The 25,665-nt window shown below is 36.2% G+C and overlaps 1 protein-coding gene across 1 annotated transcript in view; it reads right to left on the minus strand.

Annotated features, from left to right (window-relative positions):
* Positions 1-25,665, minus strand: part of LOC142235345 (uncharacterized) — a 617,569-nt gene that overhangs the window by 314,971 nt on the left and 276,933 nt on the right.

Below are 25,665 nucleotides of genomic sequence, written 5' to 3' on the forward strand. Positions count from 1 at the left end.
ACAAGTATAACAGTTTGGCTGATATGCCCCCGGTCTAACAAAGAAAACCACATTTGTTTTTTTTGTCAAAATTCGTTTTTATTATTCAACATAGTTCCCTTCCAGAGCGATACAACGATTATAACGACCTTCCAATTTTTTGATACCATTTTGGTAGTATTCCTTCGGTTTTGCCTCAAAATAGGCCTCAGTTTCGTCGATCACCTCTTCATTGCAGTCAAATTTTTTCCCTGCGAGCAGCCTTTTGAGGTCTGAGAACAAGAAAAATACGCTGGGGACCAGATCTGGAGAATACGGTGGGTGGGGAAGTTATTCGAAGCCCAATTCATGAATTTTTGCCATCGTTCTCAATGACTTTTGGCACAGTGCGTTGTCTTGGTGGAACAACACTTTTTATACCCTCCATCATAGGATGGGGGTATTTTAACTTTGTCATTACGTTTGTAACACATCGAAATATTGCTCTAAGACCCCATATAGTATATATATTCTGGGTCGTGGTGAAATTCTGAGTCGATCTAAGCATGTCCGTCCGTCCGTCCGTCCGTCCGTCCGTCCGTCCGTCTGTTGAAATCACGCTAACTTCTGAACGAAACAAGCTATCGACTTGAAACTTGGCACAAGTAGTTGTTATTGATGTAGGTCAGATGGTATTGCAAATGGGCCATATCGGTCCACTTTTACGTATAGCCCCCATATAAAGGGACCCCCAAATTTGAATGGCAGACCCTCTAAGAGAAGCAAATTTCATCCGATCCGGCTGAAATTTGGTACATGATAATGGTATATGGTCTCTAACAACCATGCAAAAATTGGTCCATATCGGTTCATAATTACATATAGCCCCCATATAAACGGACCCCCAAATTTGGCTTGCGATTGCTCTAAGAGAAGCAAATTTCATCCGATCCGGCTGAAATTTGGTACATGGTGTTGGTATATGATCTCTAACAACCATGCAAAAATTGGTTCACATCGGTCCATAATTATATATAGCCCCCATATAAACCGATCCCCAGATTTGGCCTGCGAAGCCTCAAAGAGAAGAAAATTTCATCCGATCCGGCTGAAATTTGGTACATGATAATGGTATATGGTCTCTTACAACCATGCAAAAATTGGTTCACATCGGTCCATAATTATATATAGCCCCCATATAAACCGATCCCCAGATTTGGCTTGCGGAGCCTCAAAGAGAAGCAAATTTCATCCGATCCGGCTGAAATTTGGTACATGATGTTGGTATATGGTCTCTACCAACCATGCAAAAATTGGTCCACATCGGTCCATAATTATATATAGCCCCCATATAAACCGATCCCCAGATTGGGCTTGCGGAGCCTAAAAGAGAAGCAAATTTCATCCGATCCGGCTGGAATTTGGTACATGGTGTTGGTATATGGTCTCTAATAACCATGCAATAATTGGTTCACATCGGTCCATAATTATATATAGCCCCCATATAAACCGGTCCCCAGATTTGGCCTGCGGAGCCTCAAAGAGAAGAAAATTTCATCCGATCCGGCTGAAATTTGGTACATGATGTTGGTATATGGTCTTTTACAACCATGCAAAAATTGGTTCACATCGGTCCATAATTATATATAGCCCCCATATAAACCGATCCCCAGATTTGTCTTCCGGAGCTTCAAAGAGAAGCAAAATTCATCCGATCCGGTTCAAATTAGGCACGTGATGTTAGTATATGGTCGCTAACAACCATACCAAAATTGGTCCAATCACACAAAAATTGGTCCATATCGGTTCATAATCATGGTTGCCACTAGAGTCAAAAATAATCTACCAAAATTTTATTTCTATAGAAAATTTTGTCAACATTTTATTTCTATAGAAAATTTTGTCAAAATTTTATTTCTATAGAAAATTTTGTCAAAATTTTATTTCTAGAGAAAATTTTGTTAAAATTTTATTTCTAGAGAAAATTTTGTTAAAATTTTATTCGGTTCATAATAAAATTTTCATCATTGTCAAAATTTTATTTCTATAGAAAATTTTGTCAAAATTTTATTTCTATAGAAAATTTTGTTCAAACTTTATTCGGTTCATAATCATGGTTGCCACTCGAGCCAAAAATAATCTACCAAGATTTTATTTCTATAGAAAATTTTGTGAAAAGTTTATTTCTGTAGAAAATTTTGTTACAATTTTATTTCTGTAGAAATTTTTGTCAAAATTTTCTTTCTATAGAAAATTTTGTAAAATTTTTTATTTCTATAGAAAATTTTGTTAAAATTTTTTTTCTGTAGAAAATTTTGTCAAAATTTTATGTCTACTTTGTCAAACTGAATTACATACGTATTGGATCGATCTTTTTTGATTTAATATATACCACGTATGGACTTATATACAATTTAGAAGATGGTGTTAGGAGGTTTTAAGATACCTTGCCATCGGCAAGCGTTACCGCAACTTAAGTAATTCGATTGTGGATGGCAGTGTTTAGATGAAGTTTCTACGCAATCCATGATGGAGGCTACATAAGATTCGGCCTGGCCGAACTTCGGCCTTATATACTTGTTTCTTCTTCATATGGGGACGTTTTGCCGCGATTTCGACCTTCAAACGCTCCAATAACGCCATATAATAGTCACTGTTGATGGTTTTTCCCTTCTCAAGATAATCGATAAAAATTATTCCATGTGCATCCCAAAAAACAGATGCCATTACTTTGCCAGCGGACTTTTGAGTCTTTCCACGCTTCGGAGACGGTTCACCGGTTGCTGTCCACTCAGCCGACTGTCGATTGGACTCAGGAGTGTAGTGATGGAGCCATGTTTCATCCATTGTCACAAATCGACGAAAAAACTCGGGTGTATTACGGGTTAACGGCTGCAAACACCGCTCAGAATCATCAACACGTTGTTGTTTGTGGTCAAATGTGAGCTCGCGCGGCACCCATTTTGTACAGAGCTTCCGCATATCCAAATATTGCTGAATGATATGACCAACACGTTCCTTTGATATCTTTAAGGCCTCTGCTATCTCGATCAACTTCATTTTACGGTCATTCAAAATCATTTTGTGGATTTTTTGATGTTTTCGTCGGTAACCACCTCTTACGGGCGTCCACTGCGTTCACCGTCCTCCGTGCTCATTTCACCACGCTTTGAATTGCATACCAATCAATTATTGTTGATTTCCCTGGGGCAGAATCCGGAAACTCATTATCAAGCCAAGTTTTTGTTTCCACCGTATTTTTTCCCTTCAGAAAACAGTATTTTATTTATCAAAACACGAAATTCCTTTGTTTCCATTTTTTTCACTTTAACAAAAATTGCTTCACAAAAGACACTCTATGTCACAAACTAATTGACTTACAGATGTCAAATTTTGACACGAATCATTTGAAGGTTGGTACTATATAAAAATAATACTCAATTAATACTAGCGACGCCATTTATGTGTCAGACCGGGAACTTATCAGCCAACCTGTTATATGGCCGTAAGTTCGGCCAGGCCGAATCTTATGTACCCTCCACCATGGATTGCGTAGAAACTTCTACGAAAGACTGTCATCCACAATCGAATTACTTGGGTTGTGGTATCTTCGTTTTCTATATTATGAGTTAGTCCATACGTGGTATATATTATGGGGATCGATTTATCTGAGGGCTATATATAACTATAGACCGATATGCACCTAGTTAGGCATGGTTGTTAACGGCCATATACTAGCACAATGTACCAAATTTCAACTGACTCGGATGAATATTGCTCCTCCAAGAGACTCCAAAACCAAATCTCGGGATCGGTTTATATGGGGGCTATATATGATTATGGACTAATATGGACCACTTTTGGCATGGTTGTTAAATATCATATACTACCAACATGTACCAAATTTTAACCAGATCGGATGAATTTTTCTTCTCCCAAAGGCACCGGAGGTCAAATCTGGGGATCGGTTTATATGCACGGTTGAAAAAGACTGTTTTTCATATGTTTGGCTATAAACATTATATGTTTGGAACACAAATTTTTAAACACAATATTTTTGAGTGCAAGCATATAATGTTCATAAACTAGCATAACATGTTTGGGACATATATGTTAATATGTTAGAACATATTATGTTTGGGACATAAAATGTTTGTAAAAATAATATGCTTGGATGCAAACATATATTAATTTAGAAATAGCCTATAAACATATATGTGTTTAGTAGCTTGGAGCGCTATTTAACAGGGAGCGATATTGAATTAAGTTGGTGGTTGTTGCTTGTTATTACAAAATTAACATTTTATTTTTCCTTGGGCAATTGATCAGCTACTTCTTTGATCCTTACAAACTGTGTGGTCCGGTGTTCGAATCCCCGTCCGGCAAAAGGCAAAATTAAAATAAAAAAATCATACAATTGAATAATTTCTTCTACAATGTTTGTATTACAGAAAAAGGTGCTAAGAACTAAAAAATCTCGTGGAAGTGCGAAAGATGTGGGGGAATATACAATTGGGCAGAAACAAAATTTTGAGCATTCAGGTCGAAAACCTATGTTGTCAGCACCTATATTACCTGTTTATTTTCATAATTCATTATGATTGTAAATATATAAATAAATAAATAAAATTTTGAGAATTTTTTTTTAAGCATATAATAATTTTGGGTGCAAAATGCTTCCAAACATATTATATGTTCATATCATAACATATTGTTGTTTTGGAAGACAACATTATTGAATTTGGATGCAAAAATACAAAATGTTTGGAACTTAGACTACCCAAACATATATTGTTTAGACCAATATGCTTTCAAACATATTATATATGGGAAGAGATCAAACATATAAATGTTTGGGCAATACCCAAATATGTATATGCTTGAAGCAAAATATGTTTGGGAGTATATGTTACAGAAGCGATTTTTTGTGAGCGTGTGGGGGCTACATATAATTATGGACTGATATGAACCAATTCCTGCATGGTTGTTGGATACCATATACTAGGTTAGGTTAGGTTAGGTGGCAGCCCGATGTATCAGGCTCACTTAGACTATTCAGTCCATTGTGATGTCACATTGGTGAACTTCTCTCTTATCACTGAGTGCTGCCCGATTCCATGTTAAGCTCAATGACAAAGGACCTCCTTTTTATAGCCGAGTCCGAACGGCGTTCCACATTGCAGTGAAACCACTTAGAGAAGCTTTAAAACCCTCAGAAATGTCATCAGCATTACTGAGGTGGGATAATCCACCGCTGAAAAATTTTTTGGTGTTCGGTCGAAGCAGGAATCGAACCCACGACCTTGTGTATGCAAGGCAGGCATGCTAACCATTGCACCACGATGGCTCCCATATACCATATACTAACATCACGTACCAAATTTCAACCGAATCGGAAGAATTTTGCTCTTTCAAGGGGCTACGGAAGTCAAACCTGGGGATCGGTTTATATGGGGGCTATATGGGTGTTTGAGGCCATATATTAACACCACGTACCATATATCAACTGAATCAGATGAGTTTTGGTCTTCCAAGAGGCTCTGGAGGTGAAATCTGGTGATCAGTTTATATGGAGGCTATATATAATTATGCTCCGATGTAGACCAATTTTTGCATGGTCATTAGAGACCATATACTAACATCATGTACCAAATTTCAGCCAGATTGGATAAAATTTGCTTCTCTTAGAGGCTCCGCAAGCCAAATCTGGGGATCGGTTTATATGGGGGCTATATATAATTATGAACCGATTTGGACCAATTTTTGCATGGTTGTTAGAGACTATATACCAACACCATGTTTCAATTTTCAGATAGATCGGATGAAATATGTTTATCTTAGAGGCTCCGCAATCCAAATCAGAGGGTCCGTTTATATGGGGGGCTATACGTAATACGTATACCGATATGATCCATTTGCAATACCATTCGACCTACATCAATAACAACTACTTGTGCCAAGTTTCACGTCGATAGCTTGTTTCGCGGGAATTCAACATACGGGCGGACGGACGGACATGCTTAGAACGACTCAGAATTTCACAACGACCCAGAATATAAATACTTTATGGGGTCTTAGAGCAATATTTCGATGTGTTACAAACGGAATGACAATGTTAATATACCCCCATCCTATGGTGGAGTGTATAAAATTTATATAAAACACATCTATTGTATCCCATTTTGCATGACGATGCACAGTTTGTGTATGCTATATATGTCTGTAAATAACAATTGCAAAATGTCCAAAATAATAGAGTTTTTAATAAATGGCAATGCTCGATATTTCCCATGTGGCCATCCTTTACTATGATGAGACAAGGAGAGACAGACAGACGGACAGCCAGTCAGACCGATAAAGTTGAAATGCATTGTCATTTTGTTTTCGTTTTGTTTACAATCTCTACTCAATTGCCATTTAACATCGAAGCTCATTTATGCAACATTAATTTATAACAAAACACCAGCTTAATGATTTTTATCATGGTAATGTGAAAATTGTTTTTCTTCTCCCATTTTCCATTACTGTTAACGCTTAATGATTGTCGCTTTTATTGTTTTGTATAATCTGTAAATGTTTTTTGGTGGATAAATTAAATTTAAAGCTTGATTGTGGTAAATATTGATGTTTGCAAAATATTGGTCAATATTTAATTTCTAATTGAAGAGAAGCAAATGTTGTTTGAATCATTGGGTTGTTGTTGTTGTAGCCCTTTGGAGTTGGTATTTTCGAGTTTTTCGGGAAATAAGCATACTCCAAATGGGGGGTTTGCAATCCTTGGACAAGGTTGAAAACCCTGTGTCCGCCCCGGGCCGTAGACCCGACTGCAAGGGGGGCAAATTGGCCGCTGAAAAAGAAGATATTTTCGTAAACACAAAGATCTCAATTTTTGCTTAGCAGCAAATTCAGCAGAAAGATTCTGTTGAACTGAGGTTCATTTGGGTTAGGTTGCAAATAGGATCTAGAATTCTATGTCGGCTGACATACACCTAAGGTAGTAGTCAGCTTGTTGCGCTCTTTTACTTCTTATTTCTATTGTACCCTTTTTGTATGTCAGGTATTCTGTCGGCTTAACCATTAGGGGAATTTGTTTCCACTCCCTGTTTCCAAGTTGGAACGGATCCTGAATAACCTCTTCGTAGATATGTCTACATTTTTAAGTTAAGTCGAAAGGATCTAGGTTTCCCTGTCTCATGTCGGCTGACATACACCTAAGGCAGTAGTCGGCTTGTTGTGCTCTCTTTCTACTTGTCTCCATCGTACCCTTCTGTATCGGCTTAACGATTAAGGGAATTTGGTTCCAGTCCCTGTTTCTAAGCTGGACCTGAATAACCGACTTTCACCGACATGGTTAACCTTTTGCCGAGTAAACGCAAGTCAGTAATAAAGGTCGGATTCCAAGGTCTCATCATTCTCAAAACACGACCTACATGCACCATCCTCTGCTGCTAGTATTGGTGGCAGATGTGCTCTCAATTCTAGGTTCCCGGTCATTATTCCCTCAATCCTCCTGACGCCCATCCTATTCTCCTTGTCCTTGTTTCAAAGCTGGACCTGATCCTAAATAAGCTCTTAACCGACATGGTTAAGTTTTTGCCGAGTAAATGCGAGCCAATAATAAAGGTAGGGTTCCAAGGTCTCATCATCCTAAAAACACTACCTATATCCACCATCCTCTGCCGCTAGTACTCGGCACAGATGTGCTCTCAATTCTAGGTTCTCGGTCATTATTCCCTCGACACACCAGATTCTCATCCCACTCTCCTTAAATAGTTATATGGATTTTTCAGGGTCATCGCATAGTATTTTCACCCTTCCGACCGTTGCTTATTTATCTCCCGTGGTCATTCATCAAATTCGTACCGCATTGTATCTATTGGCTTTGTGAACTCCAAGTCCACTTCCCTATGTGTGCTAGCACTATCCCCTGCTGCTACTATTCGGCACAGATGTGCTCTCAATTTTAGGTTCCCGCTCATTATTCTCTCGACACTACTGACTCTCATCCTACTTTCCTTGAGTAGTTCTCCAGACTTTTTCTTATCTAGATCACCCCAGATCCTTCTAGCTTCTCACCGCTGCAGCAACAGTATGCTCATGAATCCTGTTCACACGTATTTTCGTTGTTGTTGTTACAGTTTTTTATGTAATTTCATCCAATTTTTGTTTACGCTTTGGGACATCAGCCTGTCAGCGTAATCTGGTGCTGAGTCGCATAGATTTAACTGGTCAAGCGAAAAGTTGGCGAGTGTCATGTGACCCTTGGTTGCAGATGGGGCAAACGTCAACTACGCTCTTATCAATCACTGATCACTGGTAGGAATTGAGGTGGCCCAAATTGCCTGATATTAGTTGGGCCAAAACTACTCTTGTCTGCCGTAGGAGGTTTTTCCTCCTGGTGCTATGGGCGTTGGTGGGACTCTGAGAAAAGTATTGACCTTGTAGCTTCTAACCGTTTCAGCTACAGTATCCTCAAAAATCCTGTTCCGACCTACGTGTTATGCTGCATGATTTAGAGACTTTCATTTGTATGGAATTCGAAGAACCATGCGACTAATATGGAGAGTGATCTGGTAATGAAGCGAGTGGGTTTGGCTGGACAAGCGAAAAGGTAACGCATGCCATGTGGCCCTTGATTGCAGATGGGTCAATCAAGGGCCAAGGAGCGTCAAATACGCTCCTATCTATCGCTGGTAGGCAGGAATTGAGGCAGCCCAAATTGCCTGATTTTAGTTTGGTCGAAACTACTCTAGTTTGCCGCAGGAGGTCTTTTTCCTCGTGATGCTATGGGCGGTGGTCGGACACCGAGAAGAGGATTGAGGTAGGTAGGAATTGAGGTGGTCCAAATTAGTTAATTTTATTTGGGCCAAAACTACCTACTTGGTCTGCCGTAGCAGGTCTTTTCCCTCGTGGTGCTTTGGACGATGGTGGGACTCCGAGAAGAGCAATTCTCCTTCTAGCTTCTGTATGCTCATGAATCCTGTTCACACTTGTCTGGTATGTCTAGAGACTCTCGTTTGTAATGGTGGATCTCGGACTCTAGCAGATCAATCCCTTACATTCATGGGTGATGGTTGCCTATCCACAAGATGGTGATTTGTATGGCTACTGCGACAGCATCCCGGAAGATACTGCCTTGACGCACTGCGAGGATCTCGGTCTCCACGGAGACAACCTGGCGCAGTTTTAAGGGCAACGTTCCGACAGGTCTCTATGTTATTCCATTGCGTTTCGCTTGTTTGAGGGGTCCACATTGGCTTTGCATAGTTTGCCACTGACCGACCAATTGCCTTCTATATAGTCAAAAAGGGTACTTTATCCGCACCCTAAGTGCTACCGGCAAGCGACTCGAGGACCTTATTTGTACCATGGTGCTTACACACAAATTGTAATGGCATGGCCAGATGACTTAAAAAGGCTGTCAAATGTTACCTCGAATGCTGCCCATTTCTATGTTAAGCTCAATGACAAGAGACCTCCTTTTTATTGCTGAGTCCGAGTGGCATTCCAGATTGTGGTTAAATGTCGCCAACATTACTGAGAGGGGAAAATCCAACGTTGCAAAACTTTCTGGTGTTTGCTGTTTGTTGATGAGGCCGTTATTCAGAAGCGATATCAGCTTCTACAACGAGAGTCAAGCAACTATAAAAGTCTTATGCAGCGCTGGCATAATGTCTAAGGTAGTCAGCCGCTGTCGTAGAGAGATCAAGGTTCTCTCTGAACAGCATTATACAACTCTGTGATGGGTACCTGGGCACTGTAATGGGCCCAGGTACACAATTATTCGTGGATCGAATAATGTCCTGACGGTTGTTTTTACTCCACTATCTTCTTATCTTTACAGGATAGAAGTCAAATATGATGACTATGGCGAAGACGCTGGGTCTCTTCGGAAGGTTGCGAGCAAACCAAGTTTATATGGAACGAAAAGAACCGAAGGAACTGCGACATTTTAATGTCGATGAAGAGAGAGGAATTGCGGCCCTTGATTGGCATCATAACACACTTGGGAATAGGCCTTAAACATGATGACATCTGTAGATGGTATCTGGACCCGAAAGTTACTGAGGAATCGTACCCCTTCCTGAGTGAGTGTCCAGCATTATTCTTTAGAAGAAACAAGATACTGAGCTCCTTTTTCTTTCAAGCTCTCACTGATCTGCGGGAGTGCAGCTTAAAGGACACACTTGCCTTCATCAAGGTCTCTGGTTGGTTGTTCTAAGATTTCTTTTATAGAAGACGGATAATTGAAAGTTCTGAGACTACTTCAAAGGGGAGCACATCGGATGGAAAAATCTGGAAAGATTACATAGAGGAATCACAATGGATCTATAGTGATCTAAGTGGACATCAATTTAACACAAAATTGATGTTATCCTTTACAACCTAACCTAACCCGGCTCCCATATGATACGAATTCTACTATGTATCGCATTCTAAAATGGCACTGTAATGTCTGTTATTGCCTTCGTCGCCCTTCGGAAATCTGTGAAAATGTTCATGTTATGCGGATTCGTGTTAATTCCCAGCCAAATAAAATTTCGTTATGGCACTCACTTCTGACTGCAGGATTGTGCTGTGGTCCGATAATGGGAATATGATCTTGGTGTCTGGGTCGCGTCTTCTCACCCATCCTCGATCCATCGGTGTAGCAGTTATTTCTCGTTGGTATCTGTTCCATTCCATTCCTCCAATACCCCCTTACTGGCGTCAACATTTTACACTCGGCATCTACTCCCACCTTAGGTATGCGGTCATGGATTGTTGACAGATTTAAAGCCCTCGTTGCCTCTCTGCTCCTAGCGTTCTCTAAGTTCAATTCGTTGTGTGTCCTAGTTCTTATCGGCAGTTTATTTGCCTTAACGTTTCCTCTTAATCCCGTATGTTCCGGCACACACATGATGTGAATCCTACCGAGTATTCGTGGATCATTCCTTTGCTTTCTTCATTAGCCTGCGGCAATCTGTGAATATGTTCACGTTATGGGACCTCGTATTATTTCTCAGCCAATTAACACATTCCGTTATGGCAGGCACTTCTACCTGTAGGACTGTGCTGTGGTCCGTTAATCGGAATAGGATCTTGGTGTCTGGGTCTTCCTCTCGCCCATCTTCGATCCATTGGTGTAGCAGTTATTTCTCTCTGGTATCTATTCTGTGGTCTCATTCTCCCAAGACTTCCTATGTATCACAGTTCTTCTCGCCAGCTCATTTGATTTTTCGTTTCCTCTTAGTCCTGCATATCCTATCCTATCCCACACCCATATCCTATCCTATCGTACTCGGAGTATTCGATCGATTATGGAGTGATTTAAAGCTACACAAGTTCTATTTTAAGCTCGAAATCAAGTAAACTTTTTTTTTTTGAGTTTAGGTACACTTGGGTGTTTCATAGAGTTCCCCCGGCTTCTGACATTTGATTTTCTTCCTTCGTTTTAATTGTAATAAATGTTATTAAAACCCTGGATAGTCTTTGATTAGCATTAAATGTTGACACTTTAAATGTAACATAATTCTTTCCGGCAGTAAGCGATTTCAACGATTTTCCCCGAATGGATATCCTACACAATTGAAAACCCCATTTGCATTTTTTTATACCCTCCACCATAGGATGGGGGTATATTAACTTTGTCATTCCGTTTGTAACACATCGAAATATTGCTCTAAGACCCCACAAAGTATATATATTCTGGGTCGTGGTGAAATTCTGAGTCGATCTAAGCATGTCCGTCCGTCCGTCCGTCTGTCCGTCTGTCCGGCTGTCCGTCCGTCTGTGGAAATCACGCTAACTTCCGAACGAAACTAGCTATCGACTTGAAACTTGGCACAAGTAGTTGTTATTGATGTAGGTCGGATGGTATTGAAAATGGGCCATATCGGCCCACGTTTACGTATAGCCCCCATATAAACCGATCCCCAAATTTGGCTTGCGGAGCCTTCCGGAAATTCCGAAATTCATCCGATCCGGTTGAAATTTGGTACGTGGTCTAAGTATACGGTCTCTAACAACCATGCAAAAATTGGTCCATATCGGTCCATAATTATATATAGCCCCCATATAAACCGATCCCCAGATTTGACCTCCGGAGCCTCTTGGAGGGGCAAAATTCATCCGATCCAGTTGAAATTTGGTACTTGATGTTAGTATACGGTCTCTAACAACCATGCAAAAATTGGTCCATATCGCTCCATAAATATATATAGCTCCCATATAAACCGATCCCCAGATTTGACCTCCGGAGCCTCTTGGAGGAGCAAACTTCATCCTACCCGATTGAAATTTGGTACGTGGTTTTAGTATATGGTCTCTAACAACCATGCAAAAACTGGTCCATATCGGTCCATAATTATATATAGCTCCCATATAAACCGATCCCCAGATTTGACCTCCGGAGCCTCTTGGAGGGGCAAAATTCATCCGATCCGTTTGAAATTGGGTACCTGATGTTAGAATACGGTCTCTAACAAGCATGCAAAAATTGGTCCATATCGGTCCATAATTATATATAGCTCCCATATAAACCGATCCCCAGATTTGACCTCCGGAGTCTCTTGGAGGAGCAAAAGTCATCCGATGCGGTTGAAATTGGGTACATTTCGTTAGTATATGGCCTCTAACAGCCATGTAAAAATTGTCAAATTTTATTACTATAGAAAGTTTTGTCAAAATTTCATTTCTATAGAAAGTTTTGTAAAAAGTTTATTTCTATAGCAATGTTTGTCAACATTTTATTTCCATAGAAAATTTTGTCAAAATTTTATTTCTATAGAAAATTTTGTAAAAAATTTATTTCTGTAGAAAATTTTGTCAACATTTTATTTCTATAGACAATTTTGTAAACATTTTATTTCTATAGAACATTTTGTCAACATTTTATTTCTATAGAAAATTTTATCAACATTTTATTTCTATAGAAAATTTTGTCAAAATTTTATTGCTATAGAAAATTTTGTCAACATTTTACTTCCATAGAAAATTTTGTCAACATTTTATTTTTGTCAAAATTTTATAGCTATAATTTTGTCAAAATTTTATAGCTATAGAAAATTTTGTCAAACTGAATTATATACGTACTTAATCGGCCTTTTTTTGTTTAATATATACCCCTTATGGACTAACTTACAATTTAGAAGACAGTGTTAAAAAGTTTTACGATACCTTGCCATCGGCAAGTGTTATCGCAACCCAAGTAATTCGATTGTGGATGACAGCCTTTAGTAGAAGTTCCTACGCAATCCATGGTGGAGGGTACATAAGATTCGGCCTGGCCGAACTTACGGCCGTATACACTTGTTTTATTTTTATTTTATCATTGTTTTTTTTTTTTTTTTGGTTGGGGGAAATGCTTTCGCTACCTCAACGAATAAAGACCAAAATTGGACATTTAAATCCCCAGCAGTATTCAATGAAAATCCCTTTTAACTTTTCAAATTGAATTGATTTATCTGCGGCTATATATATACACACACACATTTGCATGACTATGCGAGAATTTTGTAAATATATATCTGTGTGTGTTCGTTCAATTGTGAAACCATATCTATGAGAATGCTGTCAGTAAAGATGCAAAAAAAAAAGGAAAATACTTCTACCATACGCGTTTGTGTACCAGTAAACGTTGAAATGTATTTCGCCCCCGTCTTTGGCCATAAACCACTGCAGAATTTTCAATAAACCAATTAATTTTCTCTGTGCTGGTGTTTGCATGATCGTAGTGTTTGTGATTTGAAATTTTTGAGTGTTTTTTTTTAATTTTTTTAGAAGATTTTTTTTATCAAATATGAGTTTTGACTTTGTGCGCTTCTATTTTACAATTCATTACGGAAAACCTAATATCGCTTGTGATAATTCTATTATATCCTGGACCAGAATGAAACTATATACACTAAAAAAAAATTACATGGATCCGAAGTAAGATGAATATGGGCCCCATGAATATTACCCCCAAATTTTAAATGAAGTAGGTCCCCAAAATATTATATGGAACACACTAACAACAAGGTTTTATAATTTTTGTAGAGCAACTTCATTTTATTATACCCTCCACCATAGGATGGGGGTATATTAACTTTGTCATTCCGTTTGTAACATATCGAAATATTGCTCTAAGACCCCATAAAGTATATATATTCAGGGTCGTGGTGAAATTCTCAGTCGATCTGAGCATGTCCGTCCGTTCGTCTGTTGAAATCACGCTAACGAAACAAGCTATCGACTTGAAACTTGGCACAAGTAGTTGTTATTGATGTAGGTCAGATGGTATTGAAAATGGACCATATCGGTCCACTTTTACGTATAGCCCCATATAAACGGACCCCCAAATTTGGTTTGAGATTGCTCTAAGAGAAGCAAATTTCATCCGATCCGGCTGAAATTTGGTACATGGCGTTAGTATATGGTCTCTAACAACCATGCAAAAATTGGTCCACATCGGTCCATAATCATATATAGTCCCCATATAAACCGATCCCCCGATTTGGCTTGCGGAGCCTCTAGGAAAGGCAAATTTCATCCGATCCGGCTGAAATTTGGTACATGGTATTGGTATATGTTCTCTAATGACCAAGCAAAAATTGGTCCACATCGGCCCATAATTATATATAGCCCCCATATTAACCGATCCCCCGATTTGGCTTGCGAGGCCTCTTAGAGAAGCAAATTTCATCCGATTACGTATAGCCCCCATATAAACGGACCCCCAAATTTTGCTTGAGATTGCTCTAAGAGAAGCAAATTTAATCCGATCCGGCTGAAATTTGGTACATGGTGTTAGTATATGGTCTCTAACAATCATGCAAAAATTGGTCCATATCGGTCCATAATTATATATAGCCCCCATATAAACCGATCCCCAGATTTGGCTTGTGGAGCCTCTAAGAGAAGCATATTTCATCCGATCCGGCTGAAATTTGGTACATGGTGTTGGTATAGGGTCTCTAACAATCATGCAAAAATTGATCCACATCGGTCCATAATTATATATAGCCCCCATATAAACCGATCCCCAGATTTGGATTGCGCAGCCTCAAAGAGAAGCAAATTTCTTCCGATCCAGCTGAAATTTGGTACATGATGTTGGTATATGGTCTCTAACAACCGTGCAAAAATTGGTCCACATCGGTCCATAATTATATATAGCGCCCATATAAACCGATCCCCAGAGTTGGGTTGCGGAGCCTCAAAGAGAAGCAAATTTCATCCGATCCAACTGAAATTTGGTACATGATATTGGTATATGGTCTCTAACAACCATGCAAAAATTGGTCCACATCGGTTCATAATTATATATAGCCCCCATATAAACCGATCCCCAGATTTGGCTTGCGAAGTCTCCAAGAGAAGCAAATTTCATCCAATCCGGTTGTAATTTGGAACATGGTGTTATTATATGATCTTTAACAAACGTGCCAGAATTGGTCCATATCGGTCCATAATTATATATAGCCTCCATATAAAACATTCTCCAGATGTGACCTACGGAGCCTCTTGGAGGAGCAAAATTCATCCGATCCGGTTCAAATTAGGAACGTGGTGTTAGTATATGGTCGCTAACAACCATACCAAAATTGGTCCAATCACACAAAAATTGGTCTATATCGGTTCATAATAAAATTTTCATCATTGTCAATATTTTATTTCTATAGAAAATTTTGTTCAAATTTTATTCGGTTCATAATCATGGTTGCCACTCGAGCCAAAAATAATCTACCAAGATTTTATTTCTATAGAAAATTTTGTTAAAATTTTATTTCTGTAGAAATTTTTGTCAAAATTTTCTTTCTATAGAAAATTTTGTCAAAATTTTTATTATTATAGAAAATTTTGTGAAAATTTTATTTCTATAGAAAATTTTGTTAAAATTTTATTTCTGTACAAAATTTTGTCAAAATTTTATGTCTACTTTGTCAAACTGAATTATATACGTATTGGATCGATCTTGTTTGATTTAATATATACCACGTATGGACTTAGATACAATTTAGAAGATGGTGTTAGGAGGTTTTAAGATACCTTGCCATCGGCAAGAGTTACCGCAACTTAAGTAATTCAATTCTGGATGGCAGTGTTTAGAAGAAGTTTCTACGCAATCCATGATGGAGGGTACATAAGCTTCGGCCTGGCCGAACTTACGGCCGTATATACTTGTTTTTTGTTTAATTATAACCCGTGTGGACTAACTTACAATTGAGAAGACAGTGTTAAAAAGTTTTAGGATACCTTGCCATCGGCAAATGTTACCGCAACCCATGTAATTCTTTTGTGGATGACAGTCTTTAGTACAACTTTCTATGTAATCCATGGTGGAGGGTTTGTAAGATTTGGCCTGGCCGAACTTACGGCCGTATATACTTGTTTTTATATAAAATATTTTGCATAAATTTTATTTCTACAGAATTTTTTTCCAAATTTTATTTATATAGAAAATATTCTCAAAATTTTATTTTTATAAAAAAATATTGTCAAAATATTGTTTCTACAGAAAATTATGTAAGCATTTTATTTCTATAGAAAATTTTGTCAAAATTTTATTTCTATAGAAAATATTCACAAAATTTTATTTTTATAAAATATTCCGTCAAATTTGTATTTCTATAGAAAATTGTGTCAAAATTTATCTTCTAAAAAAATTTTGTCAACATTTTTATTGCTACTGAAATTTTTCTCAAAAATTCATTTCTAAAAAAAATTTTATCAACATTTTTTATCTTAAAGAAATTTTCTCAAAATTTTATTGAAAATTTTGTCAAAATTTTATTTTTATAAACAATTTTGTAAAAGTTGTATGTCTATAGAAAATTTTGTTTCTATAGAAAATTTTGTCAAAATTTTATTGCTATAGAAAATCTTGTCAAAATTTTATTTCTTTAGAAAATTATGTCAAAATTGTATTTCAGTAAAAAATTTTGTTGAATTTTTTTTTTTCTACAGAAAATCTTGTCAAAATGTTATTCTTATAGAAAATTTTGTCAAAATTTTATTTTTTATAGAAAATTTTCTCATAATTTTATTTGTACAGAAAAATTTCTCAAAATTTAATTTCTATAGAAAATTGTCTAACAATTTTATTTCTATAAAAAATTTTCTCAAATTTTTATTTTTATAGAAAATTGTCTAACAATTTTCTCTTTACTTTTTATGAATGGGTTTCCCTTCGAAAAAATACATGTTCCCTTTATTACATAAAATTTCTCTCGATCTCCCTCCCACCCTTTGGGTCAACAATATTGCGACACTAATATACATAGCCTGTGATACCTTTCATCCTAATGGAATGGCTGTGGATGGGACTCTATATACGTTTGCTCACGTATTTGGGTTAAAGCATATTTCACTTTGTGCAATTGCATTGAAGTAAAAACAAAAAAAAAAAAACACACAAAAATATTTTAAATAAATAATAAAGTCCGCAAAAAAAAGAAAAAACAAAAATAATAACGAAGGTTGAGTGGGATGGTAAGTGAACCTGGTCATATGTAAGTATCGCAGTATTGGTAGGGATGCATATGGCGACAACATATCCTTGAATGAAGGTTGCCATTACAACAGCAGTGAAGAATATCGTTTTGTTAGTAGCTAATGGAGGACAATATAAAAGTCCATGGAATCAAAAAAACACAAGTAGAAAGAGCCAAAAATCTATAGATGTGTTAATTCTAAAGTACTGTACTCCAAGGTTGACTTTTGACAAAAAAAAAAAAAATTTCTCCTAAAGAAGATATTTCGATTTTAGACAAAAAAATTAACATATTGCCAGAATTTCGTTTGCATAAAAACTACGGTTGCCACAGTTGGTAGAATTCTACCAAAAATGGTAGAGTTTTGCTGTTTGGTAGACTGTCACAATTCTTGATATTTTGGTAGATTTTGCAAAACATTACTCTTTATTTCTATAGAAATAAAACTTTCAGAAATATTTCTATAACATCAAAATTTTGAGAAAATGATCTATAAAAATAAAATTTTTAGAAAATTTCTATAGAAATAAACTTTTGAGAAAAATTTTTTATAGAAATGAAATTTTGCTAAAATTTTTTACAGAAATACAATTTTGAGAAAATTTTCTCTAAGAATAAAATTTTGAGAAAAATTTCTCTAAGAATAAAATTTTGAGAAAAATTTCTATAGAAATACAATTTTGAGAAAATTTTCTATAAGAATAAAATTTTGAGGCAGTTTTCTATAAGAATAAAATTTTGAGAAAATTTTCTATAAAAATAAAATATTGAGAAAATTCCTATAGAAATAAAATTTTGAGAAATCTTTCTTTAAGAATAAACTTTTCAGAAAATTTTCTATAATAATAAAATTTTTGAGAAATTTTTTTATAGGAATAAAATTTTGAGAAAAATTTTTATAGGAAATAAAATTTTGAGAAAATTTTCTATAGAAATAAAATTTTGAGAAAATTTTCTATAAAAATAAAATTTTAAGAAAATTTTTCATAGAAATAAAATTTTGAGAACACTTTCTATAGAAATAAAATTTTGAGAATCATTTTTATAGAAATAAAATTTTGAGAAATGTTTGTATAGAAATAAAACTTTCAGAAATATTTCTATAACATCAAAATTTTGAGAAAATATTCTATAAAAATAAAATTTTGAGAAAATTTTTATAGAAATAAACTTTTAAGAAAAATGTTTATAGAAATAAACTTTTGAGAAAATTTTCTACAGAAATACAACTTTGAGAAACATTTTTCTAAGAATAACATTTTGAGATAAATATCTATAGTAGAGGTGTGCACGTGAGTAATATTTTACTCACGCTCACGCACACTCACGACGGAAAAATCTTACTCACGCACACTCACGCACGATATTGTTTGGTAGGACTCACGCTCACGCACACTCACGAAAAGAAAATTTGTATTCACGCACACTCAGGCACGAAAATGTCGTGACTCACGAAAAATATCGTGACTCACGAAAAATGTCTTGACTCACGAACAATTTTTTGAGTAATTTACCTTAGCGACGCGTCTGAAAACATGAGCATTATTAAAATCGAGAGCGTTATTACACTCTTAACATCCCAGGTGTCACTAAAATTGTAAATGAATTTAACTCTTAAGCGTTTTATGTTGGTGAGCAGGATTATTTTCGTGAGCGTAAATCTTTACTCACGCACACTCACGAAGATAATATTTTCGTGACTCACGCTCACGCACGACATTTTGGTTTGTTAATCACGCTCACGCACACTCACGCCGTTGCCATGAGCGTTACTCACGACTCACGCGTGAATCACGAAAATTTTCGTGAGTCACGACAATTTCGTGTTACGTGCACACCTCTAATCTATAGAAATACAATTTTGAGAAAATTCTCTATAATTTTGAGGCAATTTTCTGCAAGAATAAAATTGTTGATAAAAATTTCTATATGAAAAAATTTTGAACAAAATTTTCCATAGAAATAAAATTTTTGATAAAAATTTCTATATGAAAAAAATTTTGATTAAATGTTCTCTAGAAAATTTTCGAGAAAAACAATTTTTTGAAAATTTTGAAAAAAAAATTCTATAGAAATAAAATTTTGAGAAAATTTTCTATGGAAATATAGTTTTGAAAAATTTTGCTACAAAAATAAATTTTTGAAAAATTTTCTTTAGAAAAAAATTTTGACAAAATTTGATTTCTATAGAAGATTTTGTCAAAAAATTATCTCCGTTCATCAAACTGCGTTTCGCTGTTCGAAATACTCAAAAATGTGACCAGCATTACTGAGGGTGATATTTTATGGTGTTTGGTCGAAACTGGAATTGAACCCATCACCGCTTGTATTCAATGCGGGCATGCTAACCTTACTCACTTCACTACTACCACACCATGGCCACCAAAATACCGAATCTCAATCCTTTGAACTTTTGCTCCTGGGGATTTTGTAGAATAAGGGTGGCATTAAAAATACCGAAGGTGTCGATAATATCAAGACGGCGTTTCGCCATGAATGGGTCAAAATACCCCAGAGCAACTTTGGTGCAGCGTGTGATGGCTTTATCGACTGATTGAATACCCTAATCGATGCTAAAGGTAGCCAATTTGAACAAATCTAAACGAACCATAATTGTATATAGCCCTCATATAAACCAATCCCCAAATGTGACTCTTGCGCCTTATTGAGGAAAAAAATTCTTTTGATCCGATGTCAGTATGCATAAATGGGTCCGCAACGGTTCATTATTATTTACAGGCTCATCCATATAAACTGATAAATCTGTCTTTCGGTCGGAAAGCAAGAAGGGACCTTTGTAGTTCTCTCTCTCTCTCTCTCTCTCTCTCTCTCTCTCTATCTACCTCTCTGGACTCCATCAATATATCTCCATACGTCACAATGGACTGAATAGTCTAAGTGAGCCTGAATCTTAATCGGGCTGCCACTTTAACTGCCACTCCATACGTGGTATATATTAAACTAAACAAGTAAGGAAAGTCTAAAGTCGGGCGGGGCCGACTATATTATACCCTGCACCACTTTGTAGATATAAATTTTCGATACCATATCACATCCGTCAACTGTGTTAGGGGCTATATATAAAGGTTTGTCCCAAATACACACATTTAAATATCACTCGATCTGGACAGAATTTGATAGACTTCTACAAAATCTATAGTTTCAAAATTTAATTCGGCTAATGCACTAGGATGGAACACAATGTTAGTAAAAAATATGGGAAACATTTAAATCTGAAGCAATTTTAAGGAAACTTCGCAAAAGTTTATTTATGATTTATCGCTCGATAAATATGTATTAGAAGTTTAGGAAAATTAGAGTGAGTTTTATAACTTTTCGACTAAGCAGTGGCGATTTTACAAGGAAAATGTTGGTATTTTGACCATTTTTGTCGAAATCAGAAAAACATATATATGGGAGGTATTTCTAAACTGAACCGATTTCAACCAAATTTGGCACGCATAGCTACAATGCTAATTATACTCCCTGTGCAAAATTTCACCTAAATCGGAGTTAAAAATTGGCCTCTGTGGTAATATAAGTGTAAATCGGGCGAAAGATATATATGGGAGCTATATCTAAATCTGAACCGATTTCAATCAAATTTGGCACACATGACTATACTACTAATTGTACTCCTAGTGCAAAATTTCAACCAAATTGTGCCAAAACTCTGGCTTCTGGGGCCATATAAGTCCATATCGGGCGAAAGATATATATGGGAGCTATATCTAAATCGGAACCGATTTCAATCAAATTTGATACGCATAGCTACAATGCTAAATATACTCCTTGTGCAAAATTTCAACCAAATTGGGCAAAAACTCTGGCTTTTAGGACCATATTAGTCCATATCGGGCGAAAGATATATATGGGAGCTATATCTAAATCTGAACCGATTTCAATAAAATTTGGCACACTTGACTATACGACTAAGTGTTATATTTGTACGAAATTTCAAGCAAAAACTCTGGCTGCTGGGTCCATATTAGTGCATATCGGGCGAAAGATATACATGGGAGCTTTATCTAAATCTGTACAGATTTCTTCCAAAAACAATAGGGTTCTATTCTGACTTAAATTAAGAACATGCGCCAAATTGGAAGGCGATTGGACTAAAATTGCGACCTAGACTTTGATCACAAAAATGTGTTCACAGACAGACGGACGGACGGACGGACGGACAGACGGACATGGTTATATCGACTAAGGGACCCACCCTGAGCATTATTGCCAAAGACACCATGTGTCTATCTCGTCTCCTTCTGGGTGTTACAAACATATGCACTAACTTATAATACCCTGTTCCACAGTGTGGCGCAGGGTATAAAAAGGCAGATTAAATACGTATATAATTAAGTTTAAATTTCTATAGAAATAAAATTTTGACAACATTTTCTATAGAAGTAAAATTTGGAAAAAAATTTCTATAGAAATAAAATTTGGAAAAAATTTTCTATAGAAATAAAATTTTGACAAAATTTTCTATAGAAATAAAATTTTGACAAAATTTTCTATAGAAATAAAATTTTGACAAAATTTTCTATAGAAATAAAATTTAAAAAACAAATTTCTATAGAAATAAAATTTTGACAAAATTTTCTATAGAAATAAAATTTTGACAAAATTTTCTATAGAAATAAAATTTTGACAAAATTTTCTATAGAAATAAAATTTTGGTAGATTATTTTTGGCTCGAGTGGCAACCATGATTATGAACAGATATAGACCAATTTTTGTGTGATTGGGGATCGGCTATATATAACTATAGACCGATATGGACCAATTTTGGCATGGTTATTAGCGGCCTTATACTAACACCATGTTGCAAATTTCAACCGGATCGGATGAATTTTGCTCCTCCAAGAAGTTCCGGAGGACAAATCTGGGGATCGATTTATATAGGGGCTATATATAATTATGGACCGATATGGACCAATTCTTGCATGGTTGTTAGAGACCATAAACTAACACATCGTACCAAATTTCAACCGGATCGGATGCATTTTGCTCCTCTAAGAGGTTCTAGAGGTCAAATCTGGGCTTATATGGGGGCTATATATAATTATGGACCGATGTGGACCAATTTTGGCATGGTAGTTAGAGACAATATACTAACACCACGTACCAAATTTCAGTCTCATCGGATAACTTTTGCTCCTCTGAGAGGCTCCGGAACTCAAATCTGGGGATCGGTTTATATGGGGGCTATATATAATTATGGGCCGATATGGTCCAATTTTTGCGTGGTCATTAGAGAACATATACCAACACCATGTACCAAATTTCAGCCGGATCGGATGAAATTTGCTTTTCTTAGAGGCTCTGCAAGCCAAATCGGGTGATCTGTTTATAGGGGGGCTATATGTAATTATGGACCGATATGGACTAATTTTTGCATGGTTGTTAGAGACCATATACTAACACCATGTACCAAATTTCAGCTGGATCGGATGAAATTTGGTTCTATTAGAGGCTCCGCAAGCCAGATCGGGGGATCGATTTATATGGGGGCTATATGTAATTATGAACCGATATGGACTAATTTTTGCATGGTTGTTAGATACCACATACTAACACCATGTACCAAATTTCAGACGGATCGGATGAAATTTGCTTCTCTTAGAGCAATCCCAAGCCAAATTTGGGGGTCCGTTTATATGGGGGCTATACGTAAAAGTGGACCGATATGGCCCATTTGCAATACCATCCGACCTACATTAATAACAACTACTTGTGCCAAGTTTCAAGTCGATAGCTTGTTTCGTTCGGAAGTTAGCGTGATTTCAACAGACGGACGGACGGACGGACGGACATGCTCAGATCGACTCAGAATTTCACCACGACCCAGAATATATATACTTTATGGGGTCTTAGAGCAATATTTCGATGTGTTACAAACGGAATGACAAAGTTAATATACCCCCATCCTATGGTGAAGGGTATAATAAATACGTCATTGTAATACCATTGTTGTTTTGGTAGAGGAAATGTACCAAATTTAGTGCGATTGTACTAACTTCAAGATTCCTGGGAATTTCTATGTAAATTAAGTGACGCATTAAATATTGGAAATTCTATTAAATACGTGATTGTAATACAAATGTATTTTTGGGATAGGATGACGTATTAAATATTGAAAATCCTATTAAAGGAAATGTACCAAATTTAGTACGATTGTACCAACTTGAACATGTCTGATTTAGAGTTTGCAATTTTTAGCACTTTCTCTCTCTCTCTGTATGATGTAGTATTTAAATTATAACAAATTTGAAATGTTAACCACAGCACTTGAACAAGTCTAGTGCCATTGATTCCACAACATAATGAAGCGACATAACAAACTTTATCACCACCGCCGCTGCCATATATCAAACTTGTTCGAATATAAATATTTGAAAATTGTTAGCCTGACATAAAAACCAGAAATAATAGGAAATGGAAAAACTGGCTTAAAAAAAACAACAACAACAACAAAACTACACAAAAAATAATCTCCTGAATTTCCATTTGGGTCCTTATTTTTTGGATAGACATTGGTGTTGTTTTTGTTGTTATCCATATTGTTAGACACAACATAAAACCTATATAGGAAACACTTGGCCATGCTGGTTGAGAACCCACTTGTATCTATGAGTGATTTGTTGGTTTTGCGATGATGTGCGCTCTTCATGTACCAAGCCATGTGGTTTCATCAATTTGTTTTCAAATCAACATGAATAAAATACGATTTCTCCTTAAAACAGGAAGTAGAAGCCGTCGTAAAAAATACAAACATATATACCTGTTAGGATAAAAAAAAAACGAGAAAAAAAACAAACGTATCCTTTAATAGACAAGACAAAAAAGCAGAATACTAGAGTTTGCATAAATATGCAAAACCACAAAACATTAGGGTGGATTATTTGAATAACTCCAAGTAAAACAATATTACAATGATTTGTACATATCCCCTTGGTTTCATATGGCCCTTGGCCTATTGTATGAAGAACCACCTTAAGATACCACATACTCCAGGTTTTTAGATGACTTCATCATCCTTCTAAAGACTTCAAACTATTGCTATATTCCTTATATATTTATGGCATAAAAGCTTTGCCAATATATTACAAATATACAAAAAAAAAATAAAACATTTAAATATACTCTCATGCACTCCTCAACATTTCCAAGTCATAAACAATCCTTGAAAACATAGCACAGCGGGACACTGCAAATGGGATATGGAACTAAAGACGTTCACATTTTAATCTATTCATTTTGATCCATATAAAATTTCAAATGGAAGCCAAAGTCTTTTTTTTTTGTGGGATAAAATGTTATCGAGAAAACCAAGGATATATTTTATTGACATATTTTGTAGTCAATTTTTCATGCATTTTTAAAATGCTCATCCAGTAAGGAATAGTAAAAAAAACAACATGGAAGGAAAGTATAAAGGCGGACGAGGACGACAATATTACACCCGTCATTTAACGTCGTAACTACAAGTAAATTCCATACTTTGAGTAGTTCAAAATTTTACTCACAGTTAGTTAAATTTAACTATTGATGAACAAAATTAACTCAGTGGAAGTAAATTAAACTTACGGTCATTACCAGCAAAATGGTTAAGAACTCCCAATGGGTTCGTAAATGGACTGAAGCAAATATAATAATAGCGAGTACGTATTTTCTCCAACGTACGAAGAAATTTCTGAGCGTTACTGAACTTTTACTGTGCAATATTACGAAGTCTAGTTGGACACGAAATTTCCATTTTTAGTATAAATAAACTAACGATGAATGTCAATTCTAACTACCGTTGAGTGAATCTACTTCTAGGCAATAGTTCGTCTCCGAAACATGTGCTCGTGTGGTGTTTCTAAAAATAGGCACCCTTGACTGTATGTGTTAATGAATACATGCAGCCAAGCAAGAAAATAATAAACAAAGTCACATTTGGTTGTTGATGAGTGTAAGAGCTAAGTGGGCCAGTGGATAGTGTGTTTCCTCCGTCCGGACAAAAGGTAAAATTGTATAAAATGATAAAAATAAAATCTAATATGTAAATGATTCTAAAGGATTTGTACTACAGAAGAGTAGGTTAGGTTATGTGGCAGCCTGATGTATCAGGCTCACTTAGACTATTCAGTCCATTGTGATACCACAGTGGTGAACTTCTCTCTTATCACTGAGTGCTGCCCGATTCCATGTTAAGCTCAATGACAAGGGACCTCCTTTTTATAGCCGAGTCCGAACGGCGTTCCAA

Source organism: Haematobia irritans, chromosome 4 (assembly GCF_050003625.1).
Source record: "Haematobia irritans isolate KBUSLIRL chromosome 4, ASM5000362v1, whole genome shotgun sequence".
NCBI classification, from domain to species: Eukaryota; Metazoa; Arthropoda; class Insecta; order Diptera; family Muscidae; genus Haematobia; species Haematobia irritans.